This window comes from Zalophus californianus, chromosome X, assembly GCF_009762305.2.
Source record: "Zalophus californianus isolate mZalCal1 chromosome X, mZalCal1.pri.v2, whole genome shotgun sequence".
Taxonomy (NCBI): domain Eukaryota; kingdom Metazoa; phylum Chordata; class Mammalia; order Carnivora; family Otariidae; genus Zalophus; species Zalophus californianus.
The window spans coordinates 52601874-52623980 of NC_045612.1; the positions used below are offsets into that span (position 1 = coordinate 52601874).

Genomic DNA, 22107 nt, shown 5'->3' on the forward strand with positions numbered 1-22107 from the left:
ACACTGCTAAACAAGGCAAGGCACCAGACCTAAAGAAGTTGGCATAACAGATGAAATCTACAAAGAAATGCAGATACCGGTGAATAAAAGATGGCAACAAAGACACCCAGTTTGTTTAAGTGGTCTGTGAGATCACAGTAGGACCAGAAGGGATAGGTCCACTTGATGCTAAGGCACAAACTATTGAAATACTCATCCTTGAATCCTCTCTGACTAGGAACAAGATTGGTCCCAGTGAAGAAAATGTAGACAACAAGAAAAGGCCTGGAAAAAATAATGACCAATAGCAATGACCAAGATTGGTCCCAGTGAAGAAAATGTAGACAACAAGAAAAGGCCTGGAAAAAATAATGACCAAAAAATAATGACCACAGTAGGACCTGAAGGGATAGGTCCACTTGATGCTAAGGCACAAACTATTGAAATACTCATCCTTGAATCCTCTCTGACTAGGAACAAGATTGGTCCCAGTGAAGAAAATGTAGACAACAAGAAAAGGCCTGGAAAAAATAATGACCAATAGCAAATAATGACCAACCACTGCTATTGGTTATTTACCAATAACCTTTATTGGTAAAGGTTAATGTGTTCAGTTGTGATGATTACAGGGATTGGGGCTAGAAGCCAGGCAGCTAAAACATAGCCCCACAAAAATTAGTCCAAAAGACTATGGTACCAATTTCTCCTTTTGGGGAAAGTGTTGAGATTAATAGAGACTGAGAATTCCCAGAATCATACCACCTATGGTTTTATACAGTATACTGAAAACCAACCCTTTGAATTTTATATGGAAAATATGCTTCTAACAACCGACTTCCCTGTTAACCAAAGTCCCAAAGCCCCAAAGCAATTTTCAAGAGTGGCTTAACAGATCATGAATGGTAATTGTCCAGTCTATAAGTTAGTAAGACATAGGTATAGTAATAAACAGTGAGGGGAAAACTTTCAATTTGCTTGCTAAACTATGTGGATCAGAGAAACACACATTGGTGTTAATAGGGATGCTGTTTATTTAAGAAGCTGAGGGATTTTTTTAAGAAAAAAATCAGTATGTATAAACAGTGTCTTGAAGACACTGTTTTAGTCTCGAAAGTGAGACTAAAGTTATGCAACTAAAACCTATTGCCTCTTTTTGTGGTTTATTTTCTGACCTTTTCAAAATATAATTAATCATGAAAATTGAAGAAGACATGTTTGACATCTGTAAATAATAACTTGTTTTCATATCTAGGTATCAGTAGTTAGGCAAGTCTTAGAAATAGGTTTATTTTGGGGCAACTGGGTGGCTCAGTCAGTTAAGTGTCCGACTCTTGATTTTGGCTCAGGTCATGATCTCAGGATTGTGAGATCAAGCCTGTCTTCTCACTTTCCCTCCCCTTCTGCCTCTCCCCCCCAACAGGTGTGCACACACTCTCTCTCTAAAAAAAAAAAAAAAAAAAGGTTTATTTTGTTTTATATATTCTACATAAATTTTAACAGCTTTATTGATATAATTCACAAATCATACATTTCACCCTTTTAAAGTGTACAATTCAGCAGTTTTTAATATATTCACAGAGTTGTATAACCATCACTGCAATCAATTTTAGAATATTTTCATCACACCAGAAAGAATCTTGTCTTTAACCATAACCCCTCCTCAGTCCTCCCAAACCACACCCCTCCCAACCCAAGGCAACCACTAATCCACTTTTATGTCTCTCTAGATTTCCCTCTTCTAGGCATTCACATAAATAGAATCTTAAAAATGTATGGTGTTTTATTAACTGGATTCTTTCACTGAGAATAATATTTTCAAGGTTCATCCATTCCACATCAATTTTTATTTGTTCATTATTACCTGTTTGTTCCTTAGCATAAATACAAATCAGTTGTTTAAGCCACCTCCCCTGCTATACACACAATGACAAGCATATACCTACTTACAATTTCAAAGAATTGATATTCTCATGTGAACACCAATCTTGTCCTTCCTCTCCTGGCAAAAGCAGGAAATGCAGGGTTTGATTTTGCTATACAATGATATAAGAATTTCTTTCTGATCAGAGCCTGATGTATGGAAATGACCATAAACACCATATTTAATCAAGTATACATTATGTACCAGAACAACTCTTAGGAGTTTATATAGACTAAACAGGACAACCCATTAACTGATTACATTAAATTGTATATTACCTAATACAGTAGTGGAAAATATATAGTTCTTATCCTACTTATTTTTAAGTCTTCCATTCCAACATATTAGAAGCTAAATGGCATCTACATTGGCATCAGATTCATTCAGAAAGCCTTCTTTAAGATATGCACGTGAATTTTTAGGAAAATTTTTGGAAAAGACTTTTAATCTACAGAATAAAGCTTTTGCATTGCAGGTAAAGCTCTATATGTGATCCTACAATTATATATAACTGTCATTAGATTACTTTTTCTTTTTACACTATTTTTTGTGATTAAATATAAGACTATAAAGTAATAAAATTTTAGCTAGCATATTAGAACTTATACATATCGTGTGAATTATATTAACAAATATTGAGTAGTAAATATGTCTAGGGCATGGTGCTAAGGATAAATGAATGATAACACTATTCATGATCTCATTTGGCTTAGGATAGTGTCAAGGCAACTGACAAGAACTCATCTGACTGCAAAAGAATATTACAGAAGTATATAGGAGGAAGAGAATGGGGAAGGTTTTTTTTTTTACAAGGTTTTCTTTTTTAAAGATTTTATTTGAGAGAGAGAGAAAGAGAGACAGAGACAGAGCATGAGCAGGGGGGAGGAGGCAGAATCAGAGAGAGAAGCAGACTCCCCACTGAGCAGGGAGCTGATGTAGGGCTCAATCCTATGACCTTGAGATCATGATCTGGGTGTAAGACAGACGCTTAACCAACTGGGCCACCCAGGTGCCCCAAGAAAGGGGAAGGTTTTATGAAAAGGCTATGCCTTTAAATATAAGTAGGACCCCCAAAAGTTGGAAATTAGAGGAAAGGGCTTTTGAGGGAGAGGGAACAACATGAGCAAAAGCTTAGAGAAAGGAAAATGTGGGCTGGGTTTGGAAATTGATTAGTCATCTAATGGAGCTGGAAGGTAGGTTTTATGATTGTATAGTGGGAGATAAAGCTGGGAAAGAGGGGCCAAATCAGGAAGACTTTGAGTGCCATTCTGATTTTATTCCATAACTGTGGAGAGTTGCCAGAAATATATGAACAGGAAAAACACATGATTAGACCTGTATTTTAGGAACAGTGCTCTGGCATTGGTGTGTAGAATGGTTTATAAGATAAGACACTGGAGACGAGATAAATTAGGACACCACTTTCAAAAGTCATTCTCTTATTGGAGAATGAGTACTTTCACTCAACCTGACTGCCAGTTATAGGAACCTGACCTAGTGCAGATATCCAAAATAGCCCAGAAAAGGAGGAGGTAGAAAGGTGAGCCAAGGCAAAAATCTGCTAAGAAAAACCAAGACTCAAAAAATAAACATTGCAAAGGTCTAAAGTAGCCCTGTTAGATTTGGCTTATAGATTCAAGAGTTTTTTACAGCCAGGATCATAACTAGGTGTCTTAAGGGAGGAAGGAAAAATCAATAGTAAACAGCCTGGAGGCATCCATAACCTGTTGGTTGGTGGATATGAGATGCATAATTGAGTTGGGCTGGTTCATGGGACCCAAGGCAGTTAATAAGATATTTCAGTGATAGACATGCAATAATAAGACTATGATTTAGAACAGTAGAAGAAAGTATGGAAAGATAGGAACAGTCTTCGCAGATCATATTTATAGGATCTACTGACCTGATATGGGAAATAAGGGAAAGGGAAAAGTAGAAGATAATTCTGAGGTTTCAAACCTGAGTTACAGGGAGAGTGATAATTTTGCAATGCAGATTGGGAATCAAAGAGGAGAAATATATTTTGAAAAATATAATGCTGAGTTATGTATGAAACATGCCACATTTCAGGTGCCTACAAAATATGCAGGTGAAGACATCATTAGACATTAGGTCTTGTGTTTCTGAAAAAGTTTGGAGATAGATGATTTAGAGTCATTTACATAGCAATATTAGTTGAAGATGTGGTAGTAGGTAAGATCACCAAGAAAGAGAGTGGGGAGGGTTATGAAAACCAAAGAAAGAAGTTTGTTGAAAGCTCACTTTAAGTGTGGACAAGGGGAAAGTAGTAATCCAAGGATATAGCTTAGCAGTTTATTACTCATGGTAGGTTCTGAGATTTCAGTTCAGTGTGACAGGAATGGAAATGATACCATGATACTAGAATGCAGATTGGGAATCTGAGAGGAGAAATACTTTTTATGCAGGATGGCTGGATGCTAAGAAAAAAATTCAGACAGGTAAGATGGGATCCAGGAAAGTGCAATAACAGAGACCATACATTAATTTTAAAGAGATGATAGCCAGCAGAAACTTCAGAAAGGAGGAGGTCTTTGGTGACATTAAAAACAAATCAGGAAACCAATGAGCAGATTTCTTTTCGGAAACAGTACACATTTGAAAGACTATACATACATTAAAATAAAGCTAACATTGCTCAGAACTACGCGATTGCTTGCTTTCAGAAACAGTTCACCAGCCAAACAAGAGTCTAGTTTTTTTTTCATAGAGCGTACTTGCTCTTGACATATACGTGGGTTTCTGTCAGCTTCTTTCTCTTTTACTTGTCTCTCTTCTTTCTTCCCTCCTTTCTTAGTTCATTATCCTTTCCATCCTGCCAGATGTAGTAAAGTGAACCCTTCAGTCCCTGTTCCATGGAAGTCTCTCCTGGTGTTGTCCTGGGACCAGATACAGAGTAAAGGGTCTATATAGGGTAGAGACAAGTTCAAGGTGCCAAGTTGAAACTAAGAACTATGGGGAGCAGTACTCAGAATGTATCATAGGGTAGAGACAAGTTCAAGGTGCCAAGTTGAAACTAAGAACTATGGGGAGCAGTACTCAGAATGTATCAGAAAGTAGACTGACTTCCATAATTTTATTTGTGTGCTAGAAGCCTACTCTAAATGCTAGAGGTTTATGACATGCAAACTACAGTAAGTTAAGGATTGCTTAGATATGTCCTTATATACTAAAAAGCATACACAAAGCACACAAATAGATATAGACATAGATAAATCTTTTATTTATCATGTTAATATATACATATACAAACATGTCCATATTAATAATGACACACACACATAGAAAATGAGTATGAATATGAATATGAGAGACCACATTTATTTTGGTTATTCAGGAGTAAATTGCATTTCATTTTCTTTTTTTTAAGATTTTATTTATTTATTTGACAGAGAGAGAGAGACAGGGAGAGAGGGAACACAAGCAGGGGGAGTGGGAGAGGAAGAAGCAGGCTTCCCAATGAGCAGGGAGCCCGATGGAGGGCTCGATCCCAGGCTGAGCCAAAGGCAGACACCTAACGACTGAGCCACCCAGGCACCCCTGCATTTCATTTTCTAGAATTTCATTTATTCTTACTGTTACTTCTAGAATGCTGAACTAGCTTAATTTGGACAGTGAACTACACTTTGAAAATATGTTTTAAGAGCTCTAGAATATAAATCCTACATCTTGATTCTGAGTTCTTACCTCTAAAGAGCACATTGCCAAGATCATTGGCTCTAATTTAAAGACTTGGCCCTGGGTGATTATGGCAAATCAGGATCCATAGCCACACCTGCCAGCTTTGCACATCAAGGCAATTCACAAAAAAGGGCTTAGAGGACAAGTCGGGAGATAGACAGGTGGTTAATATAAACAGTGTTGAGCTAGGACAGTGCTTCTGAAAGTATAGACCCCAGACCAATAGCATCAGCATCACTTGGAAACTTTTTAGTACTAAAAATTCTTGAGCAGCAGTCCAGACCTACTGGATCAGAAACTCTCTATTTGCAATCCAGCAATCTGTGTTTTAACAAGCCCTCCAGGTGATTTTGATGCATGCTAAAGTTTGAGAACAAGTGAGGTAGAAGAAAACAAGTCATGAGCAGAAGGGCTATAAGACAGAGGAAAGAGAAAAACAAGATACCAGCAAGGGAGATAGCAATGAATGAAGGAGAGGAATACTGAAGGAGTAGTATATTGAATTGTATCACTCCAACTGCCTTCTTTTTTTTTAATTTTTTTAATTTTATTATGTTATGTTAGTCACCATACAATACATCATTAGTTTCTGATGTGGTGATCCATGATCCATTGTTTTCGTATAACACCCAGTGTTCCATGCAGTACATGCCCTCCTTAATACCCATCACCGGACTAACCCATCCCCCCTCCCCCCTCCCCTCTAAAACCCTGTTTCTCAGAGTCCATAGTCTCTCATGGTTCATCTCTCCTTCCGATTTCCCCCCCCTTTCATTTTTCCCTTCCTTCTCCTAATGTCCTCCATGCTATTTCTTACGTTCCACAAATAAGTGAAACCATATGATAATTGACTTTCTCTGCTTGAGTTATTTCACTTAGCATAATCTCCTTCAGTCCCATCCATGTTGAAATAAAAGTTGGGTATTCATCCTTTCTGATGGCTGAGTAATATTCCATTGTATATATGGACCACGTCTTCTTTATCCATTCATCTGTTGAAGGGCATCTCGGCTCTTCCAATGTTCATAGCAGCAGTATCCACAATAGCCAAACTCCAACTGCCTTCTTAAGAACAACTCTTCTATTCAGATGTTTTAAAAGTGCTAAACCACATGTTTTAAATGTAGCAATAAATGGAATGGAATGGTAAACCAGATGTTGAATGAAGGGCAAGAACAGAGTCAGGGGTAAATGGTATATGAGATGGATCAAATCCAAAGCAGCAGGAGCTATCAGGAGTGGAGCAAAGCACAACAGTGGTAAATGAGCAAAAGAGGTGAATTGGTTGCTTCTGATGGTTTAAGGAAACTCTGATGCCCTGACATTCAGTACTGTGCTACCAGAGAGAACAAGTAGCTCCAAGGCTGGGAATGGGGTCAAGGGGAGGGGATATATTTATGTTCCAAAATTATCTGTGTGGGTGCTTGAAAGAATCAAGACGTTTAATGTAATCCAGGCCCTTGATATTTCAGCTGGGAGTATGGCTTATAAAACTGCTTTATTCCACATTCACAGCTCTCAACTGTGCATAGAATTTCTAATGCCAACATAACTCAATGGATCTGTGAGGAAGTGGATATATTTAAATCCAAATAAGATGGTTTGTGAACTGCCCTTTGTCATAATTTATATACACTCTGCTAGAGGACTTTATGGTTATCAGTAACACAAAGTCTTTAAGGATAGGAAACTAGAACTGGTAAAGACCCAGATATTTAGGGTCAAGGACCTGGGAGAACCAGCTTATCTGTAAAGTATTGGGGATGGGAAAAGAGGTGGTTAATCAGGTAGGAAGTCTTAGCAGTCTCCACTGTAATACAAGCTGTAGTAGGTATCTGACTATCTAGTTGGGCAGGTAAACCAAGGCAGTTAGGGATCCATGCAAAAAATGCCTATCTTCAGGATGAGGCAAATAGTGACCTGCCTAAAGCAAGTATCAGATCCATCTTCATGCACCACTGGCCCAACCTCTAAACAAAGAAGTAGTTCTCAACCTGTTTTCCACTGGGACTCACCTGGTGGATAAAGATCCTTGGTTCAAATCTGTGTCCTCCACTGCTTGCTATGGAATTTGGGGCATGTTGCTTAGTTATAGTAAGTACATCTATCAAATGTCAAACTCACAAACTCAGGGTCTGCTACCTAAAGCACTGAATACATTGGAGATATTATTATGAGAGGAAGCATATATTATGGTTTGTTCCACCTTTTATGAGACTTTGGGACCTTGGCCAAGTATCTTAAATTTGTTATGCCTTAGTTTCCTCATAAATAAAATGGAGGTTAAGAATAATACCTCCATCATAAGTTGCATTGAGAATGAGATTAATACATGTAAAATGCTTAGTACAGTACCTAGCACATAATAAATGCTCAGTAGGGGTGTCTCAGTAGGGGCGCCTGGGTAGCTCAGTCCGTTAAGTGTCTGACTCTTAGCTCAAGTCATGATCTCAGGGTCGTGAGATCAAACAACCCATTAGGCTCCACACTAGGCAGGGAGTCTGCTTGAGATTCTCTCTTTTTCTCTCTCTCTTCCTCTCCTACTGCCCCTCCCCCTGCTTGCATGCTTTCCCTCTCTAATAAAATAAAATCTTAAAAAAATAAATAATAAGTACTCAATAGATGTTAACTGCAATTATTATTCCTCAAAGTTCTGAGTAATTCCCTGAACTCTTTATTGAATTATAATTGACATACAATAAGCTGCACATTATAAAAGTTCATGATTTTATAATATTTGTATCTGAAATAGTCAAATTCATAGAAGCAAAGAATAAAATGGTGGTTGCTGGGAGAAGTTGGATAGGAGAGTTATATCAAAAGGTATAAAATTTCAGTTATACAGAATGAATAGGTTCTAGAGATCTGCTGTACAACATTATATCTATAGATAACGCTGTATTGTACACTTAAAAATCTGTTGAAGATAGATCTCATGTTAAGTGTCCTTACCGTGATAAAATATTTTAAAAAGGCATACATATATAACCTTGTACAACTATCACCTCGGTCAAGAAAATGAACATGTCCATTGGCCCCCACAATTTCCTCCTGTCCCTGTGTAGCTCCTCCCTCCCACCCCAGCCTTCTCCCTAGGCAAACACTGATTCACTTTCTGTCACGTAGATTAGTTTGCTTTTTATACAGTTTTATATAAATGGAATCATATAGTACGTACTCTTTTCTATGGCTTATCTCAGTATATTTATTTTGGGATTCAGTCATGCTATTGCATTTTTATTGCTGAGTAGTATTCCACTATATGGATATACCACAGTTTATATATTAAAGTACAGGTCTTTATGTATATGTAGGCTTATATTTCTTTTGAGAGAATACCTAGGAGTGGAATTGGCTGGGTCATTTCTTGTTAAGAAATTGCCAAAATTATGGAGCATCCATACAATAGAACCACTCAGCAATAAGAGGATGAGCAAGTAATGTGCAAAAAAACAAAAACAAAAACGAAAAAAGCCCAGACAAATCTCAAAATAATTATATGGAGTGAAAAAGCCTGACAAGAAACAGTACATACTATATTGATTCCATTTCCAAATATTCTTGGGAATACAAAATAATCTATAGTGACAGAAAGGAATCAATGGTTGCCTGGGCATCAGGGGAGAGAGAATATAGGGGCAAGAAGATGGGATTAAAGAGGGACTAAGGAATCTTCTGGGGCTGAAGTATTTGTTAATTATCTTGATTTTGCTGATGGTTTCACAAGTATATGAACATGTCATAGGTCTCAAATTATACTTTTAAATATATTACAATTTATTTTATTTCTATGATGCCTTAATAGAGCTGTTAAAAATATGTCATAAAAAATACCTTGTAGATATCAAAAAAGAATTGCCCAACTGTTTTCCAAATAAATTGTATCATTTTATGTTGCCAGCAGCAATATGTTAGAATTCCAGTTGCCCTACATCCTTGGCATCCTTTAGCCATTCTGTTGGATGTATAGTAGTATCTCATGGTTTTAATTTGTATTTCCCTAGTGATGAATAATGTTGAGCATCTTTCACATGTTTATTTCCTATCCAAATATCTTTTGTGAAGTGTCTGCTCAAATAATTTATTTTTAATTGGGTTGATAGTTTTCTCATTATTGAGTTTTGAGATTTTTCTTATATTCAGAATGCAAGTCCTTTATCAAATACATGCTTTGCAAATATTTCCTCCCAGTCTGTAATTTGTTTTCTCATTGTCATAGCAGTGTCTTTTGAAAAGCAGAGGTTTTTAATTTTACTGAAGTCCAATTTACTGATTTTTATTTTATGGACTGTACATGGTATAACATCTGAGAAATCTTTGCCTAACCCAAGTTCACAAAATTTTTCTCCTATGTTTTCTTGTAGTTTTAGGTGTTACATTTAGGTCTGCAATCTCCTTTGAGTTAAATTTTGTAATGATGAAAGCTATGGATTGAAATTATGGGTTTTTTGTGTGCTTTTGTGTTTGGACATCTGATTGTTCCACTACAAATAATTGAAAAAAGAACTATCTTCTATCCACCTTGCACTTTTCTCCATCTCATATCTTTGTAAAAGGTCAGTTGCCCATATATGCATGGGTTTATTTCTGGACTGTTTATATTCTATTTCATTCATCTATTTATCTTAGGTCAATACCACTGTTTTGTTTGTTTATTTTTTAGTGATTAGGAAAAATTTATTTATTCTGCACACACCAAAAAGACAGTTTGCAAACTAGGAGCATTCAAACCAAAACATGGAATGAGCTTCAGGGGGACAGGTATATTGTTATAAAGCAGCTTATATAGTGAGAAAGCAATGACTGTTTATTTTTCATAGTGATCGGTTTTAATATTAGAACTTTCATAAAAGATAAGGAATTGTTCAGTGGTTATCTCATATCAATTTTGGAAAACAGTCCCAGTTTTGCTTATGATTTCCAGAGGCATAAGAAAGAAATGACCTTTATCAAGTTAGACTTCCAAAGTGAGCTAAATTAAGCTTTGCTTGTATGGTTAAACTGGTTTTATCTGCTCAGGCAATTTTCAGGCCTGGTCTCCATTTCTTTCTTAACATCCTTTAATGACCTAACTTTGATAAAACTTGTCACTTGAAGGAGGAACACTTTGTAATAAATATTGTTGTGGCTTGGTGTTAACAACTTTTAAAAAAAATTAAAATCAATTAACATATAGTGCATTATAAGTTTCAGAGGTAGAGTTTAGTGATTCATCAGTTGCATATAACATCCAGTGTTCATTCCATCAAGTGCCCTCCTTAATGCCCATCACACAGTTACCCCATTCCCAACTCCCCTCCCCTCCAACAACTGTTTCCTGTAGTTAAGAGTCTCTTATAGTTTGTCTCCCTCTGTGATTTCGTCTTTTTCCCTCCCTCCCCCTCTGTTCATCTGTTTTGTTTCTTAAATTCCGCATATGAGTGAATCATATGATATTTGTCTTTCTCTGACTGACTTATTTCACTTAGCATTATCCTTCTACTTCCAGCCTCTTTAACTTCCACGTATTTGTGTTCCTTCCAAATTTTCTCTTGTGATTGGGTTCAAGTTTCAAAGCACTGTGGTCTGAAAATATGCAGGGAATAATCCCAGTCTTTTAGTATCATTGAAACCTGATTTGTGACCCAGTATGTGATCTATTCTGGAGAATGTTCCATGTGCACTCGAGAAGAATGTGTATTCTGTTGCTTTAGGATGAAATTCTCTGAATATCTGTGAAGTCCATCTGATCCAGTGTGTCATTCAAAGCCCTTGTTTCTTTGTTGATCTTCCACTTAGAATATTTGTCCATTGGTGTGAATGGGGTGTTAAAATCCCCTCCTATGATTGTATTATTATCCAAGTGTTTCTTTAATTTTGTTATTGATTGGTTTATATAACTGGCTGTTCCCCAGTTAGGGGCATAAATATTTACAACTGTTAGATTTTCTTGTTGGTAGATAGATAGATAGATAGATAGATAGATAGATAGATAGATAGATAGATATAATGTCCTTCTTCATCTTTTATTACAGTCTTTGGTTTAATATCTAGTTTGTCTGATATACAGATGGCTACCCCAGCTTTCTTTTGATGTCCATAGCATGATAAATGGTTCTCCATCCACTCAGCTTTCAATCTGGAGGTGTCTTTGGGTCTAAAATGAGTCTCTTGTAGACAGCATATGGATCGATCTTGTTTTTTTATCCAGTCTGATACCCTGTGTTTTGATATGAGCATTTAGTCATTTGCATTCAGAGTAATTATTGAAACAAATGAATTTAGTGCCATTTTATTACCTGTAAAGTCACTGTTCCTGTAGATTGTCTCTGTTCCTTTCTGGTCTTTGTTACTTTTGGGTTCTCTCTTTGCTCAAAGGATCCCCTTTAATATTTTGTGAAAGGTTGGTTTAGTGATCAGAAATTCTTTTAGTTTTTGTTTGTCCTGGAAATTCTTTATCTTTCCTTCTATTCTGAATGACAGCCTTGTTGGAAAAAGTATTCTTGGCTCCATATTTTCTCATTTAGCACCTTGAATATATCATGGCAGTCATTTCTGGCCTGCCCGGTCTCTGGACAGGTCTGCTGCCAGCCTTATGATCCTACCCTTGTAAGTTAAGAACCTCTTGTCCTGAGCTGCTTTCAGGATTTTCTCTTTATCTCTGAAATTTGCAAGCTTCACTATTATATGTAGAGGTATTGACCTATTTTTATTGATTTTTAGGGGAGTTCTCTGTGCCTCCTGGACTTGAGTGCCTCTTTCATTCCCCAGATTAGGGAAGTTGTCAGCTATATTTTGTTCAAATAAACCTTCTGCGTCTCTCTCTCTCCCTCTCTCTCCCCTCTTCTTTCTCCTCCTCTTCCTCCTCCTCTTCCTCCTCCTCCTCTTCCTCCTCTTCTTCAGGGACCCCTATTATATTAGTATTATTTCACTTTATGGTATGGCTGATCTCTCAAATCCTCCCTTAGTGATCCAGTAATTTTTCTCTCTTTTTCTCAGCTTCCTTATTCTCCATCATTTTGTCTTCTATATCACTGACTCTCTCTTCTGTTTATCCCTGCAGTTAGAGCCTCCATTTTTTACTGCATCTCAGTGATAGCCTTCTTAATTTTGGCCTGATTAGATTTTAGTTCTTTTATTTCTCCAATGTGGGATTCTCTAGTGTCTTCTGTGCTTTTTCAAGCCCAGCTAGTATCTTTATAATCATTGTTTTGAATTCTAGTTCAGATATCTTATTTATATCCATATTGATTAAATCCCTGGCAGTGAGTACTGCCTCCTGTTCTTTCTTTTGGGGTGAGTTTGTCCGTCTCATCATTATGTCCAGAAAATAAAAGAAAGAGAGAGAAAAGACAAAAATAACAACAACAACACCAGAAAAGTACAGAGTGCAAAACAGAAGAAAACAGAAACAAAGAAAAAAAGAGAGAGAGAAAAAAAAAATCAAATAAGAGGTAAAACAGTCAAAACAATAAACTGGATCCTGGGTATATTTTGGTCTGTTTGTTAAAAGAAACTAGATCCCAAAATAGGAAGGAATGAAAAACTTTTATATATATAAAACTTATATATATATATATAAACTTATATATATGAACTTATATATATAAGCTTATACATATATATAAAACTTAAAGACTCAAGAATAATAAAAAAAAATGAATGCTATATACTGTTTTCCATAAGAGCTGAAGCTTTGCAGTTCTGTATGATTAGTAAACTTGGTATTAGCCAGATGTTTCTGCTGGTCTTCTGGGGGAGGGGCATCTTGCCCTGTTTCTCAGGTGTCTTTGCCCAGGTGGAATTGCACCCCTCTTGCCAGGGGGCCAGGTCAGTGTAAGTGGCTTCAGATTGCACTATGTGGCACTCTTTTGCTCCCTGAAGGCTTTCAGCACTGGTTGGGGGGATGAAAATGGTGATGCTCCAGTCTCTAGCCCCAGAGGTGAAAGCCCCCCCCCACTCTTCAGTGAGCCCCTCACAAAACAGCAGTCAATCTCTCTTGTCCCCCTGGTTTCCATCTGACTCTGTGTTCGCCCAGCCTGTGACCTATCGTTTTTTTATCTCAGGCATGCCACCCTGTTTCGAGTCTCCAGACTTTACGGACTCTTGTGACACAGACCTGCACCATTCCTCGCCGGGGAGGGAAGGTGTTCTTGCCCCGCTTCTGCCTTTTGCTGGTCCGCTGCCTGGAGAGTGGTCACCTAACCATGCAGCGGTTCATGGTTTATGGCAACACTGAGCAGAAAGCCAGCACCTAGACTCCCTGTGTACAGCTGGCTTCCTTGCTCCAATGCTTGGGAACTCTGCCGCACTGAGCCATCCCCATTCTGTGACCCCAGGGATCCTGTGACCACACTGTCCCACCTGGGATTCCACTCCACTTTGCCACTGAGCACCTTTCACGCAGGGACCTCCCCCACCAGAGCACACTTCTAAAAGTTCTGGTTTTGCACTCCCCTACTTATATTATTTTCCAGTAGCTTAAGGAAGCTCCCTCCCCCCACAGTTTATCCTCAGATATATCACCTTGGATTCATGTCTCCACACCTACCTTGCAAAAAATGGTCACTTTTCTATTTGTAGAATTGCAGCAATTCTTTTATCAGATCTCTGGTTGATTTCCCAGGTGTTCAGAATGATATGGTAACTAGTTGAATTCCAGGGACCAGATGAAATTAGGGTCCCCTACTCCTCCACCATCTTAACTTCTCCCCAACAACTTTTTAAAACAAGAGTATTCAGTACTAGAAGTTTCTCTTGGGAGATGGTAAAAATTTGTCACCAAAGTCAGACTAGATAACCTGTCAGCACTGCTATCAAAGGGATTCCTGATTTGTGTGGGGGCAATACCACACTGTTCTGATTACTATCACTTTATAATAAGTATTTAAATTAGTGTTAGCCTTGTAACTTTGTTCTTTTCTTTCACAGTTTATTGCATTTCTATATGAATTTTAGAATCAGCTTGTAAATTTCTTTTAAAAAAAAGCTTGCTGGGGCTTTGTGGGAATGCATTGTTTCTATGGATCAATTTGGGAACAATTAGTATTATTATAAAACTTAGGCTTTCAATCTATGAAAAAGGTATATCTCTCCATTTATTAAGATCTTTTCTAACTTCTCTCATTACTGGTTTCTGTTTTCATTTAAAGGTTTCACTTCTTTTGTCAGATCTATTCCTAAATAGTTCATAGTTTTGATACTATTATAAATGGTATTTTTTAAAATGTTGGTTTTCCATAGTTTATTGCTAATATATAGAACTACAATCAATTTTCATATATTGGTCTTACATCTTACAACTTTTTTAAACTCATCTATGAGTTGTTGTAGCTTTTTGGTAGATTCTATTGGATTTTCAACATAGACAGTCATGTCTTCTGCAAATAAAGACAGTTTTACTTAATTCTTTGCAATTGAATGTATTTCATTTATCTTTCATGCTGGATAGCACAAACTAGAATCACTAGTAATTATGTTGAATATAAGTGGCAAGAAGTATTGCAGTTATTCAACTTCTTGATTTCAAAATTTAGGAGAAAGTTGTAATAATCAAGACCATGTGGTGCTCTCAAAAATAAATCTGAAATAAACCAATCACTTATGGTCAATTGATTTTTGACAAGAGAAATATTCAATGGGAAAATAGTCTTTTCAACAAATGGTGTTGAGTCAGAGTATACACATGGAAAACAATCAAGTTGGATCTCTACCTCGAATCATATACAAAAATTAACTCAAAATGGATCAAAGACCTAAGTGGAAAAACTAAATCTATCAAACTCTTAGGAGAAAACAGGTGTAAATATTCCTGGCTTTGGTTTCTTATATATAAAACACCAAAAGCAAGCAACCAAAAAAAAAAAAAATATAAGTTCAACTTCATTAAAATTAAATACTTTTGTGCTTCAGAGGATACCATCAAGAAAGTGGAAAGATAAGCCACAGAAAATGTTAAAGGTCTAGAATTTAGAATATATAAAGAACTCTAATGACTCAATAATAAAGACAAATAATCCAATGTAAAAAAAGGGCAAAGGATTTATATAAACATTTCTCAAAAGAAGATATGAAAATGGCTGATAGGCACATAAAAATATGGAATTAAGGAAATACAAATCAGAGCCACAGTGAGATATCACTTCACACTCACTATCATGGCTATAATTGAGAAGACAGGAAATAATAAGTGTTGGCAAGGATGTAAAGAAATTGGAACCCTTTCTGATGGGAATATAAAATGGTGCAGCTGCTTTGGGCAGCAGTTTGGCAGTTGTTTAAAAAGTTAAACATAGAGTTGCCACATGACTCAGCAATTTCCCTCTTAGTTATATAACCAAGAGTATAGAAACTATATGTCCTCACAAAAACTTATATGTGAATATTTATGCCACCATTATTCATAATAGTCAAAAGATGTAAACAACCCAAATGTCCATCAACTTATGAATGGATAAATAAAATGTGTTATATCCATACAACAGATATTATTCAGCCATAAGAAATAAACTGATTCATGTTACAACATGGATGAACCTTGAAAACATTATGGTAAATGAAAGAAGCCTATCACAGAAGGGTCACATATTGTGTGATTCCATTTACATGAAATGTCTGGAATAGGCAAATCCAGAGAGGCAAAAGTAAGTTAGTGGTCTCCAGGGGTTTGGAGGAGAGGGAATGAGGAATGACTAATGAGTATGAGGTTTATTTTTCAGATGGTAGAAAATGTTCAGGCATTATAAAATGGTGATTGTTGCACAACTTTGTGAATATACTCATAACCACTGAGTTGCTTACTTTCAAAGAGTTACGGTATGTGGGTTATATCTCAATTAAAAATAATTTTATGTGGTGAACAGCCATAGAAAACAGAGATACTGCTTTCTTCCAGAGATTGCTGTCCATTATAAATGATAAACTCAAGATTCCCTTCTTATAATGTACCCTACTGCATGGTATCTTCTAGCCCTCTTTCAGTAACCCTGTGGGAATTGGGGCTCAGGGAACTGGTACAAATACTGATATTCTAGTAACTGCTATTGCTGGTTTAATAAACTATTCTTTGACTCTGACCCTAGCGTTTTGTGTCTTCTGCCAGCATCTATGAAACTGTGGCTAACTTGTTAACTTTTACATAGAGTAAAATCTCAGAACCTTCAAAGTTCTTGACAAGGACCATAAAATTAATTTAGTTGAACTTTCTCATTTTATAGATTTCAAATCTCAGTCATATAGCTATGTATTTTATTTCAAGAAAGCTGAGGAAGACAACATCAATAGGAAGAAAACATTGGTTTCTTTATGGAATGGGTTTATCAACCCTTAATAACTTTGTCCTTAAGTTAGCATTTGTCATGCCATAAATCTTTTTGTTTGTTAGACTCATATCATTTTAAATATACAACTCAAAAGAGGATTCTCTGACTTTTTCTTTGTGGTATTTGCTGACCAAAAATCTTCTTCTACTTCTAATAGCATCTTCAAAAGACTTAAAAGAAAAGAGACCTCTATGAAGATTCACTAGTATATGCAGAGATTTGTTTTTACTTGATAATGAGTTGGGTTACCTCACTGCTTTTGTACCCTGGTTCTTATATATCATTAGGGGTTATTCTAGTTTTGGCAAACAATTCAGGTATCCTTTTTTAAAATTGTCCTTGAATTTCAGAGTTCTTATATGTAGCCTTGAGTTCAATGATGGCTTAGCTTATAAAAGCCTATCAAGACTGGTTTTTAATTTGGATAAAAAAAGCCTATCAAGACTGGTTTTTAATTTGGATAATACACTCTGCAAAGTCATGACCATCATATTAATACAAAAAAATGAACATATTTAAGCTGATTTTTTTCTACAAATAAAAACACAGCACTGTATAAAGTTTTCTAAAGAAAAAAATCTGTATCAAGTTTTAAGACGTTAGGGAATACACTAAATAGACGAATAAATTAAGTCTTAAAAAATATTAAGCTCCAATACCTTATGCAGTAGTATTAATTAGGCAGTATTCTGGGGCTTAATATTTTCTTTTACCTTGATTGGGTCACCATAGGTCTAGCTCCTTCAATATTGCATTTCCTCTGTAGTAATATTCAACACATGTTATTGTACTTGCCTCACAGCCAGCAAGATTTTGCCAAAAATTAGTTTTAAATTTATGTGGAACCTTTCTTTGTATTAATTTATGTGGTAACCTAAAATAATGTTATGTGCTGAATTGTGTCCTCATAAAATTTATATGTTGAAGTCCCTAGTATCTCAGAATATGGCTTTATTTGATGATAGAGTCTTTAAAGAGGTAATTAAGCTAAAATGAGGTCAATAGGGTATGCTTTAATCCAGTATGACTCATGTTCTTATAAGAAAACTTTAGGACAGAGACACACAGAGGAAGACCATGTGAAAATACAGGGAAAAGATAACCATCTGCAAGCTGAGGAGAGAGGCCTGAGAAGAAACCAACCCTGCCAATACTTCAGTCTGAGACTTCCAACCTCCAGAATTGCAAGAAAATAAATTTCCACTGAAACCACCCAGTCTGTGGTACTTTGTTATGACAGCCCTAGCAACTAATACAATAACTAAAAGATTGTTTTGGTAAGTATGGAATTTTGAAAAGGACCTCATAGTCCTATGGGAATATTTATATATACTACATTAATGGCTTTTTTGTACAGAAAATATAACTTTACTGTGGACCAGTATTTTTTTCTCTAGTATATTTCCTTTACAAATATGTGCATGCACACTGACAATTCCATATTCTGTCTCTCCTCTCTCTAGGTCTCATGGTTCTTTTTTTTTTTTTTTTTTTAACAACATAATTCCTCAGCTCTTGGGTGGAATCATACTATAAGTGACAGTTTATTCCCCCATCACATCCTATACTTTCTAAAGCATCTTCTAACATCTGTGTGACTATCAAATAGATACCACATTTATCATATCACACACATCACTAAATGAACTAGATAAAACTATCATTTGTTTCTTGTATGTTACAAACTTACTAGCATAATATGTGAGTCAGGAAATGTATCTTAGAAAGTTATGAATGATAAATGGAATTGGTAGATATACAAAGAGAAGAGTTGTTCTCTTATGAAATCTTACCAGTCTTCATGTTTAATTTTGGAATCAGAATTGACTTAATTTTATCACAGGGTCTTTTCAAAGGAAGCAATTGGTTTTATGATCTGATTTTTTTCTAGAAATATTTCAAAGAATGAATAGAAATATTCACAGCTTTTCTCAAAACAAATTATGTTACAATCTTTTCAAGTTAGTTAGCATATTTCTAGCTAGGTATACCCAATTCTGGAGAGCCATGTAGATAGCTGCTATGAAAAAGTAACAAAACCCATTTGCCAGTTTCTCAGAAGAATAGTATTTCTAGCCATAGTAGAATATTCATAGGCTATCAGAGTTTGAGAGTACATCCCTGGGATTCCCTAAAGGCACAGATGAATTCTAAAGAGTAATCCATCTCACTGTGTACTTCAAATAATATATTCCCAAACATACAGTTATCTTTTTTATGAAGACATAGAAACATTTTCTGACTGAACAATAGACAATGACTTAATTGAAATCTCCTCTTTTTAGGATAAAAATTATGGGAAACATGGAAGTTTTTATCCCTGGAATTATTGATTAAATGAAAAGCTAAACATTTAGTGACTTCAGGTAAGATGAATTCACTAAGAGGAGCTGAGTATAAAATGTCAAATAACCAGCTAAAAAGTGAAAACAAAATTAGGGGAATTCATGAGTGTGTTGTTGTTGTTTTAATGACCACTTTCAATCAACAAAATCAATTGTTGGTTTCTTTTTCATCAAGGTGCCTATATGTTCCTCCTGGTTGACTTGGGACCAGCTCAAAGGAAAACCGCTCTTAACTTATCTGGTTCATTTTTCCTTCTAAATATAGAAAAACAGATTGAGTCAATTACACTCTTACTAAACCTCTGTGTTCCCCATTTTCCCACTAGGCCTTTCTGCTAAAACCAGCAAGAAGAGAGTAGCAACTTGAAGATCACAATTCTTTGACCTTATCCATTCTACTTTAGGTGAAAGTTCCCATGGTCACACCATAGTTTGTAGATAAATGTTGTATACAAGTCATCTGCCTCAGAATCACTTAAGAGAAGTTGTTTAAAGTGCAGATTCCTCAGTGCCTCCTCCCCAATGATTCTGATTCAGTAGGTCTAAGGTGGAACCTAATAATACGCATTTTTACAAAGCCCCTGTGTGATTCTTTTCGAAGTGAATTGTTTACCACACTTTGAGGAACACTGCTTTAGACATGAGTGTGTCAGGGTGGAGAATAGTTGAAAGACTTCTCATTTAAAGTCCTCTGTTTTCCTTATAGAGTAGATGGGTTTGTCTATTTTCCTGCCCCGCATCCCATTGGCACACATTGATATATTCTTCAGTATCTAAACCAAAGTAAAACTTTTTATGATAACTTTCCCCACCCAGTTGATCAATCTTATTTTGAGTCACGAGGGTATCTCATATGTGTTTTTATTATGGTACTCATCACATACTGTAACATCTTGGTGTTCCTTAGGGTTTTCTTTTTATCTTCCTCTTTCCTTACTCTTTACACATTTCCTGGGCAATATTATCCATGCCATGGCTTCAGCTATCACCCATAAAGCTGATGACTTTCAAATCTGTACCTCAAGCCCACATCTCTCTCCTAGTCTCCAGATCCATAATTCCAGTGGTCTATTGCACGTCTCTACTTGATTGTTTAAAGTACCCCATGTCTCAATGTCAAAAACTGAATTTATTTTCTTCCCGTGTCCCCAGTCCCTTCCCCAAACCTATTCATCCTCTTCTATTCTAAGTGGCACCACCGTGTACTCAGTTGAAGCCACAAACTGAACAGGAATTCTATAGCCCTTCCCTTCTTCTTCCTTCATTCAATACTGTCAGATCTTCTTCTGAGATATTTCTCAAATCTCTATTCTCCACTCCCCTACTGTTATTGCACTGGACAAAAACTAGTTTATTATAGTATATGGTAGTTTATGGTACAGCCAAGGCTAAATGAAGATATTACTTGGGAAAAGGCAAATAGTCATACATATTAATTCTTCAAAAATCTTCTATGTTTATTTCATTGTTAAAGATGTTAAAGGGATAATTAGAGAGAGGGAAGTAGAGAGTAGTTATGTTACCAGATACTCATCTTTCACAGCACAGAGTAAATATATAATGTCTAATAATTTTTATGCCAAAAATTAAAAAATCAAGAAATGGCAGAGCAATATGTTAAAAACATCACCAAGATACAACCAGCCAAATCCAGAATGTAGAAATTTCTTGGCACAAGTGACCTGGATTATTATTACAAAAAAAATGACATAGCAAAATTGGATAAGGGGACTGTTACTGATTACTGGAAATTTAAGAAACATGCCAACATAATGCAATATGCCTATTTTGTGTGGATCTTAAGCAAACAAAAAGATATTTAGGGGAAATTTGAACACAGATTGAGTACCATATGCTAGTAAGTAATTTTGATAAAGGTATTGGGATTATGTTATTGAAACTTCCCTCATCTGCTAGAGATACATACCAAATATTTATGGGTGAAAAGATCTGATGTCAAAGATTTGCTTTAAAATACTCCAGGTCAAATCATATACAAAAATTAACTCAAAATGAATCATAGACCTAAAATGTAAAAACCTGAAACTATAAAAATGCTAAAAGGAAACAGGAAAAAAATATTCAAAATCTTGGGTTTTGCAAAAATTTCTTAGAAATTATGCCCAAAACACAATACATAACAAATTGATAAATTGGACTTCATCAATATTAAAAACTTCTACTATTCAAAAGACACTGTTAGGAGAATAAAGGGACAAACCAAAAACTGGGAAAAAAATCTTTACAAACGATATATTTGATAAAGGATTGTATACACAATATATTAAGAACTCCTAAAATTCTGGGGTGCCTGGGTGGCTCAGTTGGTTAAGCGACTGCCTTCGGCTCAGGTCATGATCCTGGAGTCCCGGGATCGAGTCCCACATTGGGCTCCCTGCTCAGCAGGGAGTCTGCTTCTCCCTCTGACCCTCTTCCCTCTTGTGCTCTCTATCTCTCATTCTCTCTCTCTCAAATAAATAAATAAAATCTTTAAAAAAATAAAAGAACTCCTAAAATTCAATAATAAGTAAACTAACAACCCAATAGTAAAATGGGTATGAGAAAAGAGTTAACACAGCAGGTCTTATTGCTCACTCCTCACATATCTCCAAGACAGCTTGGAGCCATCTAATCATGGTACAACCTCTGGGAATGTTGTATTTGATGGTTCTTTCTGCTAACAATTGAAGATTTTATTGTATACACCTGGAGCGAAGGACCATGTTATATTGTCTTATAAGAATTACTTTTCACAAACATCAAGACTGATGATGGGCGGGGTGCCTGGGTGGCTCAGTAGGTTAAGCATCTGCTTTCAGCTCAGGTCATGATCCCAGGGTTCTGGAATCAAGCCCTGCATCGG

At 36.1% G+C, this 22107-nt stretch overlaps 1 long non-coding RNA gene across 3 annotated transcripts in view; it reads left to right on the forward strand.

The window, feature by feature from the left end:
• Nucleotides 1-21653, forward strand: part of LOC113930287 — a 28736-nt gene extending 7083 nt beyond the window's left edge. For 2 of the 3 annotated variants that reach the window (XR_003522502.1, XR_003522504.1), the window contains exons 3-5: nucleotides 17943-18176; nucleotides 19185-19265; nucleotides 19571-21653. This is a non-coding gene — a long non-coding RNA (uncharacterized LOC113930287). The remainder of the gene's footprint in view (nucleotides 1-17942; nucleotides 18177-19184; nucleotides 19266-19570) is intronic. The other variant, XR_003522503.1, reaches the window with a different exon arrangement.
• The last annotated feature ends 454 nt before the right edge of the window (nucleotides 21654-22107 follow it).